This window comes from Peromyscus eremicus, chromosome 2 (assembly GCF_949786415.1).
Source record: "Peromyscus eremicus chromosome 2, PerEre_H2_v1, whole genome shotgun sequence".
Taxonomy (NCBI): Eukaryota; Metazoa; Chordata; class Mammalia; order Rodentia; family Cricetidae; genus Peromyscus; species Peromyscus eremicus.
In genome coordinates this window covers 73,004,153-73,024,629 of record NC_081417.1, presented here as the reverse complement: position 1 = coordinate 73,024,629, position 20,477 = coordinate 73,004,153, and the positions used below count along the sequence as shown (strand labels likewise).

The window sequence follows — 20,477 nt, the reverse complement described above, 5'->3', positions numbered from 1 at the left end:
TATTGTTTTTAATGAAATTAATTGAAGCACAGTAGGTGGCTTAAGGCTCACAGGGAATCAGTAGCTCAAAAAATAATGGAAACAGGTTTTCACAATGCCAGTCATCAGCAGTATATTTAAAGGTCAGAAGTCATCTTCATACATATTATTTCTATGGTATCACTTAAGTCACTAGTTGTAATGACTTAAGAAACAAGTAATCCTCCTTTATAGTCCTGGAATATGGACTATCATATTCTAGACAATGTCAAAAACTAAAGGCACTCCAAAAGTGGATAAATGTGCAAGAAGTCATATTTGCTCATTAAATATTTTTGTATTAAATGTAAGCTATTGTATATTCTGTTTATTAAATAAGTTATTATATTTTGTTCGTCAGTAAAATGGAGAAACAGGTGAAGAATAACTGCCTCAAAAGTTAAGTTTGAAAATTTTAAAATTAAAAATTGGAATAATCAGAATAGTAAAGCAATTACATAAACCTATCATTAGACTCTCTCCATATTCCCCCCAAAGGTACCTAACCAATTCTGCTATTTTAAGCCATGTTCCTTGTTGTGTTTTGACAAGAACCTCAACTAAATATTGTATACAGTTCTGTAATTTTGTTTTTTGCTTACAGAATATGCTGTATCTATTTTATGGGCAAGATTATGATCACAATGAGAGCAGAAACTAAAATACATTTGTACCAGTATTCTTAGTATAGAGCAAAAATAAAGTAATAACTAAAAAATGAAATGAAGTAATAAATCACATAGAGTTACATGGGATTGGAGTGTAGTCTACAAAGGATGAGTCAAAATTCCTTGAAGATCTATCCAAAGATGAAAGACATTACAAGGACCCAATACTACTTACTAAATAAATAAAAGATCACCTGTTATGGGACATTTGATCACAGTGTCAACCCCAAGTTTGTGTTAATTAAATAAAACCATGGGTCAAGAGATGACACTAGCAACTAGTTGACAGGAAGTAGCCATAGAGAGCTAGAGGGAGTCTGGAGAACTGATAGACACACACACAGGAAGTAGTAGGGAGGGACTTTGAGTCTGGTGGTCTTTTTGGCTGGGGACAGCAGAAGGGAATTTCTCTTGGTGGGTCACTAGCTAAGGAGGAAGGTCAGCTGGTTGCTTCTCAGCATCTCTGAGCTAGCAGGTTTTCACCCCAGTATCTGACTCCCTAGTCTTTATTGGTAAAATAGAATGATAGAGACTTAGTTTGGCAGAGGTGGGTCCAGCAGGATGCACAAGTCCTGCTGGACCGCAGCCTGAGCAGCAGGCAGTGATTGCGGAACCAGTCAGTAGCTGAAGCAGCAGCAGATTCAGGTGCAGCCGCTGTGCCTATAGTTAAAACAATTCCCTTGGGGAGATAGCAGTAGCTGTATTACCTCAACAGTGTTTTCATGAGGGGAGGATTAAAAATATGAGAGTGATCTTGGTGACACCAATAGTATACAGAAAAGAAAAGTGGGCTCTTACTGGAAAGTAGGGAGAAGGTCTGTGAAATGCCATTTTCAAAGGACCACACAGTCACGGCAATGGTCAACTCAGAGCAGCTGTGCTACTGGCACCAGGCTATATAAGTGAGGCCCACTCATTAGTCAGCTATGAACAGGAAAGAGAAATCACAGGGCCCAACCATTTAAAGATTCCGAGTAATGGGGAGACATAGTATACACTTGTGTACCCATCAGAGAGTCCACCGGGTTCTTATTGGCATGGCCACACGGAGGGCCATAGGCCCTAGTTAAGTCTCTGCAGGACACTACACAAAGGTTATGAACATGGGAAAGCTGTAGGGAAGGGGGCAGACAGACAGGGGTGGAAAATAAGACAGTAACCAGAGAGCATAAGCTGGGGAGAGAGTAACCAGAATGCATTATATACATGTATGAAATTGTCAAAGAACAAAATTTATTTTAAAAGGAGGGAGAAGAGAAGAAGGAGAACATGGGCTCTAAAATGACACAGCCTAGCTCTGGGTCTCAGCTCTGTGTTATTCTCCATTAGATAAAGGCAGCAGTATTCAAATCTCCATTACAAAGTTCTCAAGAGGGTTATACAAGAAGGTACACATAAATTTGTGGCATAGTAGCTGCATACACTAAGTATCCCATAAACAGTAGCTCCCAAGGTTATCTCTAAAACACCTAGCTTCTATTCATACATTGATTCAGATGAAGAATACAAAGAAATCCAATCAAATAGCTGTAGGAACTGAGAAGTTGTGAAATAAAAAGTTCTTTCATTTTTTTTTGAGGACCCTCCATATTTCCGTAGTGGCTGGACCAATTTACAGTGCCACCAGCAGTGTATCAGCATTCCTGTCCGTGGCCAGCCCCGACCTGCTGAAGGGTTCTTGGAGGGAGGAGAGAGGAATGAGGAAGTATTAGATAGAAATATAGTCAGAGACTATGAGAAAGACAGAGACACAGGATTGCTTCAGGAGGGCTGTGGGTCAACACCCAGCCGCCTGAGATTTATCTAATGGATTTCTTATATACTAGCAAGGGGAAAGGCAAAAGACCTCCCCCTTTCAAGATCAAAGTGCAAAGTACCGATATGTGTAAACCCTTCAAAACATCTGATAACCACACCCCTGGCCAAATCATTCTACTAGGCAATCCTGCTGGGTAAAGCAAGCTCAGATTCTCTGATCTTAAGTAAGGCCTTACTAGGGAGCCTCTATGGGCACCCACAGATTCCCTTTTGCCTGCATCCTTGCCAACATTCTGTTTTCCTAATGATAGTCATTCTGACTGGAGTGAGACGGAATAACAATGTTTTAATTTACACTTTTTGGTATCTATCAGTCATTTGTACTTCATCTTTTGAGACCTGTCTTTTCATTTCATTAGCCCATTTACTGACTGAGTTGTTTGGGTTTTGGTATTTAGCTTATTGAATTCTTAATATATTGTAAATATTCTGTCCCATGTACAGAAGCAAAGTTTTTTCTTCTTCCCATTCTATAGGCTATTACTCAACAGTTTGTTTATTCAAAGCTTTTACACTTCATACAGTTCTAATGTTATCAAGTCTTGGATTTGGAGCTGCTTCTATACAACCCCCCTTCTGGGTATACACTCAAAGGACTCTCAGTCAAACACACTGCACAAACACGTGCACATTATGTTCACTGCAGCATTACCCTCAATAGCCAAGCTATCGACTCAGACTTAATGTCTGACAACAGTTGAATAGATAAAGAGTTGTGGTATATGCACACATAATGGAGTTTCTGACAACAGTTGAAGAGATAAAGAGTTGTGATATATACACACATAATGGAATTTCTGACAACTGATCAATAGATAAAGAGTTGTGGTATATACACACATAATGGAGTTTCTGACAACAGTTGAAGAGATAGTTGTGGTATATGCATACATAATGGAGTTTCTGATAACAGTTGAATAGATAAAGAGTTGTGGTATATACACACATTACGGAGTTTCATTCAGTCATAAAGAAACATGAAATTGTGTCCTTTACTGGAAAATGGCCAAGTAGAGATCATCATATGAAGTGAAATTAACCTGACTCATGAAGACAAATATCACACATTAACCCTCATTTGTGGATCCTACATTTTATATGGGCACATAAAATTTATAGATGTGTGTGGTAGTTTGAATGTAATTGGTCCCCATAATCTCATAGGGAGTGGTACTATTAGGAGGTCTTGCTTTGTTGGAGAGGGTATGGCCTTGTTGGAGGAAGTGTGTCACTGTAGGGGCCGACTTTGAGGTTTCCTATGCTCATGATACTGCCCAGTGTCTCAATCGACTTCCTGTTGCCTAAAAGATTTAGGACTCTCAGCTGCTTTACCAGTACAGTGTCTGCCTGCATGCCTCCATGCTCCCCACCATGATGATAATGGACTGAATCTCTGAAACTGTAAGTCAGCCACTCCAATTAAATATTTTCTTTATAAGAACTGCTGTGGTCATGGTGTCTCTTCAAAACAATAGAAAACCTAAGAGAGAAGTTGGTACCAGAAGTGGGGTATTGCTATGATAGACTTGACCACGTTTTTGTTTGGAGGAATCTGGACTTTGGTATTTAGGGCTATGAAAGCATTAGAATGCTTTAAGCACTGCTTAATGAGCCATACTAAAGGAGCAAGGAAGACAGTGATGAAGAATTTTGGGGATCAAGAGGTTCCAGGGAATAATTTTAGTAAGTTGCCTAGAGATCATTCTTGTGATATTTTGGTTAACAAGAGTGGTTAACTTTTGCCCTTTTCTGTCTGAGACTAATAAGAAGAGTTTTGAACTAATTCCATTGGCAGAGGAGATATCAAAACAAGCTAGTATAGACTGTGTTGTGTGATTATTAGTGATAACTCTAATAAAGAATTATAATGAAAAGGAGCAAGATGAGCAGGGTAAATTACAAAATGTAAATTTTGAGGAGTAAAAGAGTACCAGTGTAGGGATAAAGGGGCTAGCTAAAGAAACCCACCCTGACCCTGGAGTGCAGACCCATGGAAATAAACACAGCCTGGATCTGGGACCTGAGCCAGAGGAAGAAACACTTTATCCCCAAACCCAGAACCTAAAAAACATGCCCAGACTCTGAAACCAGTACCAAAGAAACACTCTTTGTTCCTAGAATCAGAGCCAGTGAAAGAATATGCCCTGGCCTTAAAATTAGAGTTAAAAGGCTAAGAAAGGTCAGTGAAAAAAGCACAGTTTGTCTCTGAGATCAGGGCCATCACTGCCCCTAACTCACGAAACTAACCAATCCCTGAGCTGAAAAATCAACCAATCCCTGGTTAATTCTGCCCCCAAGAGATCCTACATAAACCACCCTCCTGGTCAGCTGTGGCCTGTTCTCTCCACCCTTGTAGAAGCAGCAACTTTCCTGGACTCCTCTTTCCCAAATAAATCTCCTTCTCAAAAGAGTCTTGGGTGTGAAGATCTGCATTCATTGGCTCAGAGAAGAAGATTGCTAAGATGTCCCATAGTGGACTGAGCAGAGAAGACCTTGTTGAGATGTCCTTCAGGGGACTGAGCAAGGGGGAGCTCACCAGAAGAACCTTGCAGAGATGACCCTTAGGGGGCTGAGCAAGGGGAAGCAGAAAAAGTAACTTTTCACTGGAGCTGGAGGAGATTGCCACATTTCTGCAGGAGTTTCCCCTTTAGCAGACTGAAGCAAAAGAAGCAACATCTCCTCGGGCCAGAGAAGAAGCAGAGCTCTGCAGGGAAGCCCACTTAAGTGGAAGCTGAGCAAAGCTCAGCTGTAGCAGCTCTCCAGGAGAGGAACAGGATTGTCATATCCTGCAGGGAGACCATCTCCCATCACACCAGGTATAGCCTGACTCCTGAACAGTCGGAGTACCTTTCCCTACTGAGCTGTCCTAGCAGCTCTAGGCATGACTCTCCTGAGCAGTCAGGATACCTTTCCAGAGCTGAGCTGTCCCATTGCAGCTCCAGCTGTCAGAGCTGTCCTAGCAGCAGGAGGTATCCGGGGTATCTCTGCCTCTAGAGCTCAGCTGTCCCATTGCAGCTCCAGTTGCCAGAACTGTCCTAACAGCTCAAGGTGTCCCCTGACTCCCGAACAGTTAGGATAACTTCACCCCAGAGTTGCAACATAGTTAATTACAACCAGGAAGTGGATTGGAGCTAAGTCCTATGTTCAAGGAGATAAATGAATTAAGAAATGGAATATAGGGAATGGTGACTTCAGGGCAAGATCCCACCCAGGTAAGTTCCCAACTTGTGAAAAGGAACTTAAAAAAAGTTTAGAGCTGGGTATGGAGGGGTACACATTTAATCTCAGTACTAGGAAGGCAGAGGCTGGCAGATCTTTGAGTTTGAGGCCAACTTGGTTTACAAAACAAGTTTCAAGACAGCTAAATTAGGCAATAAAGGACTTCTAGAAAGCTGGTAAAGATGTAAATGAATGAGAGGAACAGGTCCAGCCCCAGCAAGCAGCAGAATTTGGCAGCTTTGGCCATGTGGTTCTGGCTTTAGAGTTAAGGATAGCAAAAACAGGTTATGGAATTTGCCTCCTCTGCTAAAGAAAGCCTCTTAGGTCAGGCATGTATCAGGGGTATTCCTGAATGGAGCCCTACAGAGAACATTGTGTGAAGCTGTGAAGTTGAAGCCTGGATTGCCTTGCAGAACCCAACATGTCATACTTGCCAAAGAGAGCTGGTAATGGAGTGGAACCAGCCCAAGAGAAAGAAATGTGTTACAGTCAACAAAGCTGAACAGTGCTGGAGATCTGAAGAGCATTTTGACATCAAATACAGAGATGAAGAGTTTGGAGTTTACCCAGCTGAGTTTTGGTCTTGCTTTGGTCCAGTATTTCCTCACTATGCTCCCTTCCTGATGTTTTGGAATGGTCATGTATATCCTGGGCCATTATATGTTGGAAGTAAGTGATCTGTGCTGTGGGATGTTCTGTATGGCAAATGTGTTGCTGATTGGTCAATAAATAAATCACTGATTGGCCAGTGGCCAGGCAGGAAGTATAGGCGGGACTAACAGAGAGGAGAATTGAGAGAATAGGAAGCTGGGTGAGAGAGACACTGCCAGCCGCCGTCATGACAAGGAAGATGTAAAGTACTGGTAAGCCACAAGCCACGTGGCAAGGTATAGATTTATAGAAATGGATTAATTTAAGATATAAGAATAGTTGGCAAGAAGCCTGCCACGGCCATACAGTTTGTAAGCAATATAAGTCTCTGTGTTTACTTGGTTGGGTCTGAGCAGCTGTGGGTCTGGCAGGTGAGAGAGATTTGTCTTGACTGTGGGCCAGGCAGGAAAACTCTAGCTACAAATTTGATTTTATAGGGGATTATAGTTAAGAGACTGCATGAATCTCAGAAGAGACTTTCAACTTTAAACATTATTGAGACATGAGAGACTATGGTGACTTTTGAAATTGGACTAAATCAATTTTGCATTATGATATTGTTACAAGCTTATGGGTGCCACAGAGTAGAATATGGTAGTTTGAATGTAATTGGCCCCCATAATCTCATGTGGAGTGGTACTATTAGGAGGTGTAGCTTTGTTGGGGTGAGTTTTGCCTTGTTAGAGAAAATGTGTCTTTGTGGGGGTAGGCTTTGAGGTTTCCTATGCTCAGGAGACCACCCAGTGTCTCAGCCGACTTCCTGTTGCCTGAAAGATGTAGGATTCTGAGCTCCAGCACCACATCTGGCTGCATGCTGCCATGCTCCTGTCATGCTCCCCACTACGCCATGATGATAATGGACTGAATCTCTGAAACTGTAATTGAGCCACCCTGGGAAATGTCTTCCTTTGCAAGAGTTGCCATGGTCATGGTGTCTCTTCACAGCAAGAGAAACCCTAACTAAGACAATGTGTGAAAAATGATTAGAAGCAGGACTGAGAGAAGGAAGGGGACTAAGGGAGACAAGGAAAAAGAGGAGGTTATGGGGCATACCAAAGTACCCATGTTTGAAACAAAAGGCCTTTATGAAACCCATTACTATGTACCATGAATATATGGTAATAAAAACTTAAAAAGGAAAAACTTCCCACATGAAGGTTGGGCTAAGATAGCTTTACCTGTACACTCCACTGAATATGTTAGAAAGCAATAATGCTAATTATGTACAAACTCTGTAAGAAAATTAAACAGATTATCCCCTCCCTTCAACCACCCCTCAGGGACAAAAAACCCAAAAACTTCTTATATTTTCATCACTTTTTATTACAGGTGATCTGGACTCTATAGATGAAAAGCAAATATGAAAACCACAGACAACTTTTGAAAATTAAGCAGATACAGAACATATATATTTAAAAGATATAACAGCAGAACAATAAAAGACTAATGGGAACTAAGAAGTAAAAGACTGAATGATACCCAGGAAGAAAATGCTCACCAAGGGGGTAACTACTCAAGTCAGTATGTGTTGAAGGTGCTGTGATCTGTGCTAGTCCAGCACCTGATGAATAACAGCAGTAGTAGAGACAATCTAGAAGTGGGAATAGAAGCAGTATTTAACAGTGACATGTACTTATAGGGTGCCAGGCACTGTTCTAATACTTCACACGGATCAACTAATTTACGCTATTAACTCAAGTGTTTAGGCCAGGGTCAAACCATTCTGAGGTGAAATCATGGCTCTGTTATTTATGGTCCATGGCCTTAGACAGTCACTGACCATCAGTGTGTTTTAGCTTCCCCAAGCCTGAGCTGGTCATTAGAAGACATAATCCAAAGAGTGATATAGGATTCTCTAATAGTTTTAGAGTTTTCTCAGCATGAACCACACATGGGTTTAAAAAACACGATTATGAAACTTAAAAACCCCTCACACTAGTTTCAAGTTTTCTTTCCTCCCTTTTAGAGATGGCGGTGTGATCAATCCTGTATTTCCTAAAGTGAATGGTATTGAAAATGGCATATGGCTGGGGAGTCTCCCAAAGAAATGACTCCACACAGCCTTCCCCTGTTCTTTTCTCTGCCTCTAAGGTCAGAGAGAGAAACCTGGGATGCACACCATCTGTCCAGACCGTTCCCTCACTGCTCATTTCTCCTGTTCCTCAGAGAACTTCACACTTGGCCAACACTGCTACTAGAAAGAGCAGTGGGAGGAAACCAAAATTGTCTTTACCATAAATGTGGCAGCTGATTGAACACTGCTTGTGAGGACTGTGTTTTCAGATCACATCCTGAGAAGAAAAATTCACCTTTGATAGCAAATTTAAGACAAAAGACTGACACTTTTATAGGACTTCTCAAAACACAGATGTAGCAATTTCATACCGAGCTGATCAGACGGTATCTAAATTTCTCACAAGACTATGAAAGGCATCATTTTCACACTATTACTATAGTGGCATTAACACAAGCTAACAGCATTCAGGAAATCTTGAATCCCTTAAAATCCTTTTTCTACAACAACATTTTTAGTCCTTAAAACAAGGCTGCATGACAATGTCTAATATTATTTCCACTTGGAAGTGGAGGAACCATATGCAGAGAAGTCAAATAGAAAATTGCTGAAGGAAACAGTACTTGTCACATGTACAGTTGGGATTTAAATGCTATGACCTTAATTTCTATGGTATGCTATCTTATAAAGAAAAAACTCATTATACACTAACTTTGCAGTTTCTATCATATTTTGAAAAATAAGATGTAAACATTGTGAAAACACTCCCACTCACCTAACTAAAACTGAACCTCAATAAGAAAGTTCCTCCATAAGTTCAGGCTGTAACCAAACCTATAGAGCATTTTATTAATTAGTGACTATGGGGGAGGGCCAGGTTCATTGTAGGTGGACCTTCCCTGGGCAGGAGGTTCTGTGTTCTGTAAGAAAGCAGGCTGCCTGTAAATTGCCTTTATTATGCTTAGGTATGTCCCTAGTATCCCTGATTTCTCCAATACTTTTATCAAGAAGGGGCGCTGGATTTGTCAAAGGCTTTTTCAGTATCTAATGAGATGATCATGTGGTTTTCTTCTTTCAGTTTGTTTATATGGTAGTTTACATTGGCAGATTTTGGTAAGTTGAACCTTCCTTGCATCTCTGGGATCAAACCTACTTGATCATGGTAGATGATCGTTTTGATGTGTTTTGGATTCAGTTTGTGAGTATTTTATTGAGTATTTTTGCATGTCTGTTCACGAGGGAGACTGGTGTGTAATTCTCTTTCTTTGTTGAATCTTTGTATGGATACACTGAACTGGGAAAAAGTGGGGAATAGCCTTGACTGCACTGGCACAGGAGACAGATTCCTGAACAGAAGACCAAAAGCACAAGCACTAAGATCAACAATTAATAAATGGGACCTCATGAAACTGAAAAGTTTCTGTAAAGCAAAGGACACCATCCATAGACCAAAATGGCAGCCCACATTTTCACCAACTCCACATCTAACAGAAGACCACTGTTCAAAATATATAAAGAACTCAAGACACTAGATATCAACAAACCAAATAATCCAATTAAAAAATAGGGTACAGATCTAAACAGAGAACTCTCAATACAGAAATCTCAAATGAATGAGAAACACTTAACACTCTTAGCCATCAGGGAAATGCAAATCAAAACGACTCTGAGAAACCATCTAACACCTGCCTGAAAGGCTAAGATCAAAAACACAAGTGACAGCTCATGCTAGGGAGGATGAGGAGCAAGGAACACTCTTCCATTGCTGGTGAGAATGCAAAGTGTACAGCCACTTTGGAATTCAATATGGCAGTTTCTCAGAAAATTGGGAATTAATCTATTTCAGGATCCAGCTATACCACTCCTGGGCATATACCCAAAGGACACTTCATCCTACCATAAGGACACTTGCTCAACTATATTCATAGCAGCTTTATTAATAATAGCCATAAACTGGAAACAACCTAGATGTCCTTCAACCAAATAAGGGATAAAGAAAATGTGGTACATTTACACAATAGAGTATTACTCAATTGTAAAAAACAACAGGCATCAGGTAATTTGTAGGAAAATGGATAAAATTAGAAAAAAAAATCATTCTGAGCAAAGTACCCCAGACCCTGAAAGATAAACATGGTATGTACTCATTTATAATTAGATATTAGCTGTATCATAAAAGATATCCTAGCTATTGTCCACAGACCCAGAGAGGCTAAGTAATAAGAAGGGCCTATAGGATGGGCATAATGGAAGAATCTCCCTGGGAAGGGGAAATCGGGGGTGGGAGTGGGATAGGGGGTGGGGAGGATGTTAGGGTCAAGGTAGAAACATAGTACAACAGAAACTCCATGGAATCTATGAGAGTATCCCTACCAAAGACTCTTAGTAATAAGGGACACAGAGACTGAAATGGCCATATTCTGTAACTAGGAAGAGCCTCAAGTAGAAGAGTTGGGACACCAATCCAGTCATAAAACTTTCACCCTACAGTTTGTCCTGCCTGCAAAGTGTTCTGAGACCAGAGCTTAGCAGAATCATCGTCAAAGAGACCAGAGTGACTTCATCCAGCAACTGAGGGGAGCAGATGCAGGGTCCCACAGCCAGACATTAGGTGGAGCTTGGGGAGTCCTGCAGAGGAAGGGAGGATCAGAGGAACCAGAGGACTCAGGGACACCAAGAACACACAGTACAGAATCAATTGACTCATGAGGGCTTGTTGAGAACAGGAAGCTTGTGGGGGTCTGATCTAGGCCCTCTCCACATATGTCATGGCTGAGTAGCTTGGCGTTCTTGTGAGATTCTTAATACTGGGAGTGGGGGCTGTCTCTGAGTCTTTTGCCTGCTTATGAGATGCTTTTCCTCCTAGTGGGTCGTCTTGTCCAGACTTGATGTGATGGTATGTGCCTGGTCTTATTGTAGCATTAGTACACCATGTTTGGGTGATATCCCTGGGAGGCCTACTCTATTCTGAGGGAAGATGGAATGGGGATGGACCTGGGGGAAAGAGAAGGTCAGGGAGACACTGGGGGAAGGGGAGGGAGGAGAAACTGTAGTTGGGACATAAAGTATAAAAGAATAAAGGAAAAAGGCAGCCTGAGAAGTCAAGCCATGATCAGCAAGCCAGTAAGCAGCACCCCCCATGGTCTCTGCATCAGTTCCTGCCTCCAGGTCCCTGTCCTCTTTGAGTTCCAGTGTGACGTCCTTCCATGATGGACTACAATGCACAAGTGTAAGTCAAAGAAACCCTTTCCTCCCCAACTTGTGTTTTGGTCATGGTGTTTCATCACAGCAATAGTAACCCCAACCAAGACACATATAAACCCACTGATTTACCTATTTCTAAGTATATTTAAATTTTAAATTACTTTTAATTTATCTGTGTGTGTACATGTGTAAGTGGGCACAGCATGTTGTATGTGTGAGATCAGAGGACAGTTTCTGGGAGGTGGTCTCTCCTTCCAGCATGCAGGTCCCCAATGATGCAGCTCAGGTTGCTAGGCTTGGCAGCAAGTGTCTCACCTGCTAAGCCATCTCACTGGCCCATCTCTCTTCCTTTGTATTTTTATTTCTATGTATCTTATAGCCAGACTGTACTCAGTGGAGTGTGTTGTCATAAAGCAAAGTAGTTTTTATAATTAATAAAGGTTTAACGAATACGTTCTAGAGTCAGAGTCAATTAGGGATGGATAGTTTGTAACTTTCAGGAAAAGGTTTGGATTACTCTCAAACCTCCAGAACAAATTTACTTTGCAATCTTCAGATGAAGACTCAGGGATCCTAGGAGGATGGATGAACCCAAGAAAACCTGCATCGTAAGTTTGCTATGGTAACTCAAGAGCTTTCATCATGACTCCTGCGGTTGACTAGCCTTGGCAGGGCCCCTCCTCTCAGACCATCCTCACAGCCAGTTCTCAGGAGAGTTTCCCAGGAAAGCTGGACTGTGGGTGAGCTGAGAGCACAGTAGCTGCTGATGGAGCCTTGGGGGACGGACTTTCCTTTCTCCTTTCTGAAATTACTCCCAAAGCCCCTTTTAATAAGTACTTCTCTGATTCATACTTAAACTTTTTTCCTGTTTTGGCCTGCGTGCCTCCATTCCACATATGGTCAGTCTCTTCATAGAAGAAAAAAATGTCAAGTTTTACATCATCTTTTCCCTGGAAGGATAGTTCCAAGCTGTCTTCCACCTGTAGGGAAAACAAAAACTTTCACGGACTGAAACAACAGAAATACATTTCCTATTTTAAATAAAGAAAAATGTTGTATATAGTGAGCATTAATTCTAAGATGCATGCTTTTAAAACTTAAATCCCTGTGAAGTGGGATACTATACTAGCCTTTCTTAAATGCATATACAATAATGAGTCTTAAATGATGACAATTCATGGTAGTTAAAACTGTCACTCTGCAGGGAAAACAAAAGTATGAATTCCAGAGTCCCTTTCGAACAAAGGAGGAAAGGAAAGGAAACTTATCCTAAAAGTAAAGTTCACATCGGACTTGGTGCATGTGTCTTCAACAGCATCATATAGTAATTTATGTGACCCTCAAGGAGATGAACGCTAATGTATCCATCTGTAGACAGTGCCAGACACCAGCCTTTGGCAAGTATCTGCTCAGTGACTAAAGCTACTGATTTGGCCTCAGAAAACACTATTTTTTTTAAATAAATTAGAATGATTACTTCTGATGGGGAGAAATAATTTTCCAGGAATGAAAAAAAAATTCCCTGGGAATAAATTAAGAGCAGTATTATCAAAAAGGGTCATGGGCATTGTGAACAGCAATCAAACTGTCCAGAGTTCATTTGGGCCACAGTGCCCTTGCCCACGTTACCCTCTGAGGAAGTTGCTTACCTTAGCACATGTGAGACAAACAAGAAACTCAAGCACTTGTTATACATGGCTCAATATCTCTGTCCCTTAGCAATCGATGGGATATTTGTGCTGATGGTTATTATGACACCTAATCCTAAGTGAGCATTTAATTAGATGACTCAGAAACAAATGTAACTTCAAACAGAGTAGCAGGACTCTATCTTTATATTAATTTTGTGTCATACTATTACATAACAGAATGGCAACACATTCACTTACAAGAGCCCAAGTTCCTTCTTTCATATTATCAATAAAAGGCATATTTTCGAAATTTTCCTTAACTGGTATAGAAATGTTAAGAGATAATAGGCTTCCACAGCCCTGGTCAGTGCTGGGTGATAAAACTATGTTTGACATACCTTTAATCATGTATAAGTTAGTTAAGGTAAACTTTACAACTGAGACACATTATTTATGAAATTAAGTTCATTGTCACCAACCTTCCCAAACTTGTGTTTTAGTGGAAGTCCAGCATTCTGAAATGCCAAAATAATATCAGGTTTGTTATCTTGTATAAAAATTCCCAGGTCGACATCTTTGCTATAAGGAATAATACTGCACTGCCGATACCATCCTAAAAAGGGAGGAGGATAAAATATGTTTAAACTATATTTGGAAGATTAGTTATTATCATGAACAAACTTTATAGTAATGGCTATCATTTCATAAGGTTGTGGTTGGGGTTCTTTATTAAAATTATTTTTTAAAAGTTAAATCCCAAACTAAACCACTTGGTTACAGTAGTTACCTTGAAAAATCAATCTCCTTGCTTTTTCCCCTCCTCGCCCCTTCCCTCCCTTGTTCCATCCCTTCCCTCCCTCTCTCCTCTCCTTCCCTCTCTCCCTTCCTTACCCTGGCCTGAGTGCTCAGCTTCCTCAGAAGTTTGAATGAAGACAGACATGGTGGCTGACACCTTTAGGCCAGCCTGTTCTGGTCTACATAGTGAGTTTCAGAACAGCCAGGGATACACAGTGAGATCCTGTGTAAAAAAAAAAAAATTTCAGGATACATAATAATTTCTGAGTAGATCATCAGCTTTAATAATGTATTAATTGGTCCATTCACTTAAACAATTGCTGTTCAGAGTGTTTAAACATTAAAGTTTAATGATTGAGACTGCTTTAAGATGTGTTAAGAATATTTAATTCTTTTAATATACTTTCCTGAGTCCATAATCTATAGTATTTAACAGCTCCCACAGCTCATAACTGATGGGTAACATAAAAGATCTTTTAAGGTATGATATGCAGTGCACATCCAATGCTATTTCTCGGTGTTTCTTTTGTATCTACATCTGGCTTAGGTATCTCAACAACGAACTGAGAAAGCTTACACCTAAACATTATTAGTAACTCCCCAGTCCTCCCTACTAGCTTCTAACCTTTCCACTCCAATAGCTTTTAAAGTACGTAAGTGTCTAGAGTCAGCCCAGGAGGTTTGCTATTACAAAATATGATTTGGAATTATAAAAGAATTCTAATAAACAACTATGAACTATTAAAAATGAAGGGTTTGCCTCTCAATAGATGCTGAGACAGGTGGATCTCTGAGAGCTCAAGGCCAGCCTGGTCTACACAGAGAGTTCTAGGCCAGCGTTGCTACACAGTAAGACCCTGCTTAAAACAAAACAAAACAAAACAAAAACATTAAAAAACCACCAAAACCTAAAAATAAAGGGGTCCTTAAATATCATTTAATAAACAATATCATCAAATATAACTCTCTTATTTTATAAATGAAATAAACCACAAGGGTAAATTTCAAATCAAACGACTAAGCATTTTTAGCTACTGACTATAAAAACAAACACGATTGTATAAAAAGGTTTTCAAGCAAACACGCACACACAAGAGATTACCATGTATTCTTTTATGCTTTTACTGTTTTGTTGTTGAGACACGGTCTCACACATCCCAGACTGGCTTTAAATTTGCTTTGTTGCTATGGCCTTGAACATTTTTTTTCTTTTCTTTTTTTTTTTTGGTTTTTCGAGACAAGGTTTCTCTGTGTAGTTTTAGTGCCACTCCTGGATCACTCTCTGTAGACCAGGCTGGCCTCGAACTCACAGAGATCTGCCTGGCTCTGCTTCCAAGCCGCTGGGATTAAAGGCGTGTGCCACCACCGCCTGGATGGCCTTGAACTTTTGAGCCTCCCGCCTCTACCCCCTGTGCTAAATTAAAAATGTGTGCCTCACCCTGTCTAAGCATGTAATCTCTCATATAGCCCAGTATATAGGACAGCCACAAATCTCAGGCTACACCTGTTGTACCTACATAATTATTTAAGGCATTTCCTTTCAATCTTAAAGTGTCCTGAATGGGAAAATAAATTCTATGGTAACTTTTAAAAAGCTGAACTAACTGGCATTAACTTTTCTACAAATACAGTCACAATTTAAAAAAAATACAGATACAATTATAATCAACTACAATAAAAATTGAGAAGGAACAGATAAATGCAACAATCTTAATGATCTAAACAATACTAAAGTCCAAGAAGCTGACGTAATGAATGGTGTATCCGGAAAAATTTCTCAGATTCTAATAGCTGCCTGCTTAAAACTACAAAAAGCATCTTTCCCATCTCAGGTGAACAGTGATGCCTAACCAGTGATGCTCTCAATGATCTGGAAGTTATGGATGACCTTAAATCATGCCTGTCAATCTTCCTCTCACAAGAAATGTTTCCTGCAATATTTCAATTTAAAGCAATAATAATCTTGAAGCTAGAAATAGCAAAATGCTAATTTAAGGATTACCTGAAAACCAAACATATTCTACATGTCTGATGTAAATTTGTACACATAATTATATCTTTTAGTAAATACAAGTGACCTTATGATTCTATTTTATAGGTCTGGAGAGATGGCTCAGCAGTTAGGAGTACTGGCTGCTCTTCCAGAGGACCTGAATTCAATTCCCAGCAACGACATGGTGGCTCACAAGCATCTATAATGGGATCTGATACCTTCTTCTAGCATGCAGGTGTATATTCAAATAGAGCACTTCTCTACATATAATACATAAATAAATAAGTCTTCAAAAAGATTCTATTTTATATTTCATCAATTACTTTCTTTAAAGGAGTCAACACATCTTTGCTTCTACATTAATGTTTGTTCAGCTTATAAATATTATAGTTCCATTATCACTGATGTCTGATCACCTCAAACATTCACTCCTAAAGTCAAAAGGAAGAGATGGAGATAAAAGGAAAGCAATTTTACCTAGACAAGTTCCACTGCTCAGCCAGAAGGGCACTCTCAATTCCTATAATGTATGGGCTGCTAGTTGCAGTAATTCCTTTGCCCTCCTCCGAAAAACCATAGCATCCACAGTGTTATCCTCAAGGTAATGCTGTAAGTTTAATAAACAGTTATTTATTATAACAATCCCTAAACTGTTAGAAACTTTTCTATGATATCTGATTTGAACTTGGAAATTAGCACTGCCTCTTTTTTCTACTGCGAAAAAATCCAAATGTAGGGGGCTTGGGTGGCTCAGTGGCTTTGGATTCTCAACACCCATATAAAAGCTGGGAGTGTTGATGTCGGTCTGCGATACCTGTGCTGTGGGGGTTGGGGAGAATAGAGACAAACAGATCCTGGAGCTCCTTGGCCAGCTTGTCTAGCCAGTCCATCAGTTCCAGGTTAAGTGAGAGACACTGTCTCAGAAAATAAGGTGAAGAAGTTGTGGACTGCTGCTAACGTGCCCAAGCTCTGGTGCATGGCCCCACTCCCACGTGCATGTAGGAAGCACTAATTGGATTCTTTGAGTTATAAAAATAAGAAGACATGAAAATGGAAAGGGGGTGTATTGGGCAGGAGTACAGAGGACCTGGGAGTGGATATAATCAAGATGTAATAGAGGAAGACACCTAGTTCCAACCTCTGGCCTCACAGACGCAAGTGCACAAGTGTGCCCACATATCTACATACAGGCACAAATGCATATACCCCATAAGCCCAGAAATCAAAGTTTATAGTTGCTTCTTAGTCACACATTAAAATAATTCAAATAGATTCTAGGAGAAGCCAGGTTAAGAGGAAGAAATTTAAATAATGAGGATTTCCCAACAATGAGACATGAACTGTTATCTGTTTCCTCTGTACATCAGAAGTTAGCAGGTTGGGCAGTTGGGAGAAAAGAAGAGCTAATTACAGAGCCAGGAGCATTATTTAATCCAAATAGATTATATGATGTTTTAGATGCAGTTGTTTACTTGTCTTTACAGATTGGGTCATCAAGCAGAAAGACACATTTTGAATCAGACCATCTGTGTTGGACTCTAGGTCCATCTCCTTTGGGATGGGCAGACCATTTTACAAGAGTGTAAGCTCAATGAGGAGGGGACGTTTGTTGGGGTATTGTATAAAATACCCCAGTGTCTAGAACAGTATCTCTACATCTGAAAAATGAACAACAGAATGGAAAAAACAAATTTCACTGTGGTTAATGTCCTCATTTATAACTTAAAGATAATAACTATGCTTTATACAACTACTGTACAGATCGGATTGAAAGCCCTTTTGTAAAGTATAAGAATTTGTACTAATGCTATCTTTTACTTAGGCATTTTAATTTCTGATTTAGTACATTTCATTCTGTATCTGAACAGCACGAATTCTTCAGTGATATGTCACTATGGAACAAAATATAAACTACTTGGTCTAGCAGACCAGGGACACAGGTCTCTGGCTATTGTCTGGCCTTATCACTAGCCTCTTCTTACATGTCCTGTTATAATAATAAGATATAATTTCTCCAATATACCACAGCCTTTCTAGTCTATGTGAGTTTATATGTTGCTTTCTTATTCAGTATGCCTCTGACTAACAAAATCATGTTTGAGCTCCAACCTCTGAGAAATATCCTTATTTCCCTAAAAAGACAGATGAGTGTGTTTCCCCAATGTTTCCATTCAACATTTGCTAATACATAAAGCCAAGCAAAATAGTCAGCTCCTCCATGAACAATGGTTGCCACTTACACAGAAATTGTAAGTCTTTAAATTTTTGTTTTTACTATTTTATGTATATGAGATTTTGCCTATATGCATATCTGTGCACTATATATGTGCCTGGTTGCCATGGAGGAAAGAAGAGGACATCAGATCTCTTGGGAATGGAGTTATAGACTGTTGTGAACTGCCATGTGGGTGCAGGGAATCAAACCCAGGTCCTCTGGAAGAGCAGCCAGTGCTCTTAACCATTGAGCTAGTTCTCTATCTTTTTAATTCTTATATTTAGTTGTAAGTGTTGCTTTTGTGTCATTTCCTCAGTGAGGCTGTAAACATATGAGAACAGGTACTGCATTTCTCCATCACTGAATCAACAGCTTTAGAATGCCACCTGGTACACAGTAGGTTAGCAACAAATACTGTTGAGTGGCTAAATGAAGAAATGATTGTAGCTGTAAGGTTTCTTGGGTCCCACCGGTCTTGAGGTCCTGTGATGCTTATAAAATAATCACTCAGAGGCTTATATTAATTATAACTGCTTGGCCATTAGCTCAGGCTTATTACTGACTAGTTCTTACACTTAAATTAACCCATAATTCTTACCTATTTTTAGCCACGTGGCTTGGTACCTTTTCTCAATTCTGCCTTGTCATCTTGCTTCCTCTGTGTCTGGCTGGTGACTCCTGACTCAGCCCTTCCTCTTCCCAGCATTCTTCTCATCTGCCTGCCCCGCTATACTTCCTCCCTGGCTACAGGCCAATCAGCATTTTATTAAACCAATGTACAAGAGCATTATTCCACAGCAAATGACTAACTCTGACAGTATCCTAAATATTATGTGATTTCTTCTCTTTTACAACAGAACAGGAGAGTATATAGTTCACAGAGACATGTCCCTGGGACTATAAGGAATAGAATTACTACATGGATCTTGAGGGAAGCAAGAGTATCCTATGAAAGAAAGCTCCCTGCAGGAAAGCAGTTTTTATGAATTAAGCAAATTATACAGAATATCCTGAAATAAAATATCCCTTTCCTTAGTCACTACTTCTTTTAGAACCAATGACTGGAAAGAGGTCCATATTTTTATGCTTATTCTAAGAGAGAATGCCTAGAGCTGCACATTTGTAGACTATCTACCATTTAGATTAAGTGCTAAGCCAATAATGCCTATCAATGTTAAAAGCATCTTAAAGCTACAGTTTCCTCTCTGTTAAAGAACACTTGCCTTATAGGAAACCTCCCTTCAAAGAGGTTGGTCAGAGGAGTCTAAGAAGCTCCCCAAACAATGTAAGTCCTCGTCCTTGGTTGTGTTCCAGAACATGAAGATAAGACCTTATTGCTAAGGACACTACATACTTCAGACCCAGGGCTTGGAGGAGTCAACCCAGAAATGAACAGCTGAGCACGGGGCATCCACAACTAGTTAATACATCTACAACACAGTCTTTATATCGAAGACTCAGGAAACATGGAAAAAGGGGCAGAAAGACTCTATAAGTGAAAGGATCAGGATGTCTACTATGAGAGAGTACCCTCTATAGATAATAGGGATGTGTACCTAAAAATCTTAACAATATGGTCACCTAAACAAGACCTGTACAATGACAGCACCAGCTGATATTACAATGTGGATGGGGGAAATTCCACAAGGCTCCAACCCTAGATGAAGAGCTACAGACAATTAATGGCTGCTGAGAGGGACAATCTAATCTCTCCAGTAATGAGTCCCCTGACAGGTCATCCAATGTTGTTTAGTTAGATCTTACAACTTAATTGGGCTGGACATAATGATTTGAATTTATAAATTTCAACAAACAGATTTAGAAATAAATATAAACAGACATATGCATAATGTCCCTGTTAAGTGAGAGGGCCTGTGTACAGAAAAACCCAAACAGCAATGGGCATGCTTCCTACTGTCCAGACCTTGGCTTATACAAGGACCCACGACTCAGAGAAATGGCTGAACCCAGGGCTGAGACAGGAAATTCACAAGATGAACTTAGAATATCTATATTTTGATAAAAATGAAGAAAGATGGAGATAAGACAGAAGATACAGAAGCTGTGGTCAAGAGTCTTCTAACAGCCAAATATACAACAATCTTCAGATTAAAATCAATGATAAAAGTAAGGGTCTACAATTCATGAAAATAGGAAACCATGAGTTTCTTATTTAAATAACAAATTTGATGAGAAATGTTAAGATTTAAATAGTTGCAAAGTAACTTGCAAACAAATACTTCTAATTACA

General features: G+C 39.9%; 1 pseudogene; it reads right to left on the bottom strand.

Moving 5' to 3' along the window:
• Window positions 1-20,477, bottom strand: part of LOC131903656 (ribitol-5-phosphate transferase FKTN-like) — a 39,747-nt pseudogene that overhangs the window by 14,444 nt on the left and 4,826 nt on the right.